This window comes from Mustela erminea, chromosome 19 (genome assembly GCF_009829155.1).
Source record: "Mustela erminea isolate mMusErm1 chromosome 19, mMusErm1.Pri, whole genome shotgun sequence".
NCBI classification, from domain to species: domain Eukaryota; kingdom Metazoa; phylum Chordata; class Mammalia; order Carnivora; family Mustelidae; genus Mustela; species Mustela erminea.
Genome location: NC_045632.1, coordinates 16,113,977 through 16,119,465, shown reverse-complemented (window position 1 = coordinate 16,119,465; position 5,489 = coordinate 16,113,977).

Here is a 5,489-nt window from a genome sequence, read left to right as displayed (position 1 = left end):
TACCTATCTAGTGTCTAGCTTAAGGAGGGGACCCTGGAGAGGTTAGGATTTTTGTTTTAGTTGCAAGTAGCAAAAATTTCACTTAAATGGCCTACCTCAGAAATGGTAATATTAAATATAGGCTCCAGGTATGGTTTGATCCAGAAGTCGTCAATGTCTGTAGGGTTCTGGCTCCATCTCCCTGTAGCTTTTTCTGACCTTCCCTCCTCTTAGTGTAGTCTCTAATCTCAGGCCAGCCCCCTTTACAGTCCAAGGTCCACATATGTTATTGTTCAGAAAGAGAAGGGGCTGGAGTCCAACATTCCCAAGCAAGGCCTATCAGTCACTCTCATTAGATGGGGATGGGTCCTGAGCTCACCATTTTACTACTCACACTGCCAGAAGTTAAAGCCAATTGAGCCTACCCCTGGAGCTGAGGACAGTTTTACCCTAATCTCTTGATTATGTGTGAGGAAAGACAGTTCTTGTAAGGAAAATGTGCTGTCAAGAAAGGAAAAGACTGAAAGGCAGAAACAAAACAAAACCCCTGCTCCAACAAAAAGGTCCAGGGGTCTGCATGCAGACTGAGGGATGAAGAGGTTGTCCTTGAGATGAACACCAGGGAGAAGGAGAAGGTTTTGGGGACAGACTGAGGCCTTTGGGCATGTATGGTCATGGTCATGTATGGCAGTTCAGGTATGAGAGACTTCTGGAGGAGGTCATCCAAGAGGCTGCAGGGATGTCAGATCTGGGGCTTAGGAGGAAGGTTGGGGATGGTCAAGCCATATGGCGCCATAGTCCCCAGTAAAGACCCATCAACAATATTAACTGCACTGATGCAAATAAAGAAAACGTGATAATATCCTGTTTTGTCCTGTCTTAGTCCGTTGAGGCTGCTATAACAGAATACCATAAACTGGGTGGCTTGCAAACAAATATATTTCTCACTGTTCTGGAGGTTGAAAGTCCAAGATCAAGTTGTTGACAGATTCCATGTTTGGTGAGAGCCTGCGTCCTGGTTCATAGATGGCCATCATTTTGGTGTGTCCTCATGTGGTGAAAGAGTTAATGGAGGTCTCTGAAGTCTGTTTTATAAGGGCATTAATTCAATTCTGAGGGTTCCCAAAGGCTCTACCTTCTACTATCATTACATTGGGGGGTTAGATGTCAACATCTGAATTGGGGGGGGAGGACAAAAACATTGACATTGGGTCCATGGCAGATCCCTTTTCTTCAGCAAAATACATTTTCATCTCAAGCACACGTAAAACATTCTCCAGGATAGAGGATATGTTAGGTCATAAAACATGTCTTTTTTTTTTTTAAGACTTTATTTATTTATTTGACACAGAGAGATCACAAGCAGGCAGAGAGGCAGGCAGAGAGAGAGGAGGAGGCAGGCTCCCTGCTGAGCAGAGAGCCTGATCATGACCGGAGCCAAAGGCAGAGGCTTTAACCCACTGAGCCACCCAGGAGCCCCGTAAAACATGTCTTAATAAAACTAAAAATATTGCCTATTAAAAGGCAGATATTGGCAGATTGAATTTAAAAAAAAAAAACAATGATCTATCTATTCTTTATGGAAATAAAAATGATTAGAAGAGCATGTTATGAACAACTGCACACCAACAAATGGAATAACCTAGCTGAAATGAAAATTTTCTAAAAAAATACTAAAAAAATAAATCTTTTAAAAAAATTACAGATTCAGGGTGCCTGGGTGGCTCAGTGGGTTAAGCCACTGCCTTCAGCTCAGGTCATGATCTCAGGGTCCTGGGATCGAGTCCCGCATCGGGCTCTCTGCTCGGTGGGGAGTCTGCTTCCCTCTCTCTCTCTCTCTCTCTCTATCTCTCTGCCTACTAGTGACCTCTCTCTGTCAAATAAATAAATAAAATCTTAAAAAAAAATACAGATTCAATTTCCTTGCCTATTCTAGACATACTCAGATTTTCTATTTCTTCTTAAGTCAGTTTTGATAGTTTTTACAAGATGAGAAAACTAAAGGCCAATATTCGTCATGAGTATAAATGCAAGACTCCTCAACAAAACATTTCCAAGCTGAGTTCAGCACTGTATTCTAAGGATTATACACTGAGACCAATTGGGATCTATCCCTGGAACACAAGGACTCAACATACAAAAAGCAACCAGTGTAATACATCACATTAATAAAATGAAGGAAATACAACCATGATCATCTCAACTGATGGAGGGAAAAAAAACATTTGACAAAACTCAACACTCTTTCATAATAAAAATACTCAACAAACTAGAGTTAAATAGGGTTAAATAAGGGAAATAAATACAAATCCCAAAGCTAACATCATACACAGTAGTGAAAGACTGAATGCCTTCCCCTAAGATCAGGAACGATCATGGACACTCATTTCTACTTAACATACTATTGGAAGTTCTAGCCAGAGGAGTTAATAAAGAAAAAGAAAATAAAGGCACTCAAAATAGAAAGGAAGAACTGAAGTTATCTCTGTAGATGACAGGAAATTTTACGTAGAATACACACAGAGCTCATAAGTAAATTCAGCAAACTTGAAAAATGCAAAATCAACACACAAAAACCAATCGTATTTCTATACACTATCAATGAATAATTTGAAAAGGAAATTTTTAAAAATTTTTATTTTTTTTATAAACATATAATGTATTATTAGCCACAAGGGTACAGGTCTGTGAATTGCCAGATTTACACACTTCCAAAGCACTCACCATCACACATACCCTCCCCAATGTCCATAACCCCACCACCCTCTCCCTACACCCCCCACAACCCTCAGTTTGTTTTGTAAGATTAAGAGTCTCTTATGGTTTGTCTCCCTCCCAATCCCATCTTGTTTCATTTATTCTGAAAAGGAAAATTTAAAAAACCCAATTCTATTCACAACATCAAAAAGAATAAAATATGAATAAGTTTTATAGGGGTGGTTGGCTGGCTCGGTCCATAGAGCATGCAACTCTTGATCTCAGGGTTGTGGATTTGAGCCCCATGTTGACTGTGTGGAGATTACTTAAAATCTTAAAAAAAGGATACGTTTGCACAAAGAGGTGAAAGACTTGTATACTGAAAACTACAAAACATTGCTGAAAGAAATTAAAGAACATGTAAGCAAATGGAAAGACATCCTATGTTCATGAACTGGAAAACTTAGTATTGTTAAGAAGATAGTACTACCTGTATTCATTCGCTAGGGGTGCCATAACAAAATACTACAGACTGGGTAACTTGAATAAAAGAGATTTGTTTTCCCACAGTTCTGGTGTCTAAAAGTTCAATGTCAAATTGCCAGAAGGTTTGGTTTCTGAGGCCTGTCTCTTTGGCTTGTCAATGACTGTTCTTTTGCTGTGTTCTCACATAGTCTGTGTGGTCACATCCCTGATATCTCTCTGTGTGTCCAAATTTCCTCCTCCTCTTCTTCTTCTTCTTCTTCTTCTTCTTCTTTTTAAGATTATTTATTTATTTACCAGTGAGAGAGAGAGTGAGAGAGAATGAGCAGGGGTAGGAGGCAGAGGAAGAGGGAGATGCAGACTCCCCGCTGATCAGGGAGCTCAATCCTAGCACCCTGAGATCATGACTTGAGCCTAAGGCAGATGCTTAAGTGACTGAGCCACCCAGGAACCCCCAAATTTCCTCTTTGTATAAAGATTCTTGTCAAACTGGATTATGGTCCACCTTAATGGGCCTCACTTTAACTTCAGCAACTCTTTAAAGTCCCTATATCCAAATACAGTCACACTCTGAGGTATTGGGAGTTTATGGCTTCAATATTTACATTTTTAGGGGATTTCAGCTCATAGCAAGACCAAAAGTGATATACAGATTCAAAACAATCTCATAATCCCAGTGGCAATTTTGCAATCATAGAGAAACCCATCCTAAAACTGATATGGAATTTCAAAGGACCTAAATAGCCCAAACTGTCTTGAAATAGAAGAACAAAGTTGGAGAACTTATACTTCCTAATTTCAAAGCTGCAAAGCTACAGTAATTAAAACAGTGTGATACTGATATAAAGAGAGACATATAGACCAATAGAATACAATAGAGAGCTCAGAAAATAAGCCTTTATGTATACAGTCAATTGATTTTTGACCAGGATGCTGAAACCACCCAATGGGGGAAAGGACATTCCTTTCAACAAATGATACCGGGAAAATTAGATATCCACATGCACAAGAATAAATTTGAACCTTTATACCATACACAAAAATTAACTTAAAATGGATCAGCTTCTTAAATTTAAGATCTAAAACTGGGGCAGCTGAGTGGCTCAGTGGGTTAAAGCCTCTGTCTTTGGCTCAGGTCATGATCTCAGGGTCCTGGGATAGAGCCCCCCCCCAATTGGGCTTTCTGCTCAGTGGGGAGCCTGCTTCCCTTCCTCTTTCTCTGCCTGCCTCTCTGCCTACTTGTGATCTCTGCCTGTCAAATAAATAAATAAAATCTTTTTAAAAAAAATGATCTAAAACTATAAAACAGGTGAAAATCTTCACCTTTGATTTGGCAATGATTTCCTAAGTATGATACTAAAAGTCCATGCAACAAAAGAAAAAATAGACAAATTAAACCCCATCAAAACTAAAAACTTTTGTGAATCAAAGAACTCCATCAAGAGAGTGAAAAAACAACCCATAGAAGGGCAGAAAATGTTTGTAAATTGTATGATAAAGACTAATAACTAGAGGGGCGCCTGGTTGGCTCAGTCAACTTAGGCTCAGGTAGGTGGAGCCCATGTGGGGCTTCTTGCTCAGTGGGGAGTCTGGTTCTCCCTTTCCCTTTGCCCCTCCCCCCTGCTTTTGCTTTCTCTTGCTGTCTTTCTTACTCTATCTCAAATAAATAAATAAAATCTTAAAAAAAAAAAGTATAAGAAGATGCAATGACCACACAGAAAATTTCAAAAAGGAAATCCAAATGTTCAATAAACACAAAGGATGCTCAACTTCATTAATATGCTAATGCAAAAGAAAACAACTAAAAACTTGTAGTTGTCCCTTATCAGACTGGCAGAAAAAAGAAGCATGTTGCTTTTTTTAGAAAATATGTGTAGCACGACTCAGTTTTTGTTTAAAAACTCTTAAAAATAACACAGCTAAATGGAATTGAAATAAAAACTTTTAAAAAAGTGTTTTTTTTTTTAAAGATTTTATTTATTTATCAGGCAGAGATCACAAGTAGGCAGAGAAGCAGGCAGAGAGAGAGGGAGAAGCAGACTCCCTGCTCAGCAGACAGCCCGACGCAGGGCTCCATCCCAGGACCCCGAAATCATGACCTGAGCTGAAGGCAGAGGCTTTAATCCACTGAGCCACCCAGGCGCCGCTAAAAAAACGTTTTGAAAGACAGGCAATTTTACATACCCATTCATTCACTCATCAACAAATATTCATTGACTGTGTACCACATGCTGAGAATACGGAAATAAAGAAAACCGGTAGATATCCCTGCTTTTGTGGAGCTGACATTCTGAAGAAGACAGAGAGTTGGGTTTGAGAAAAGAGGACAT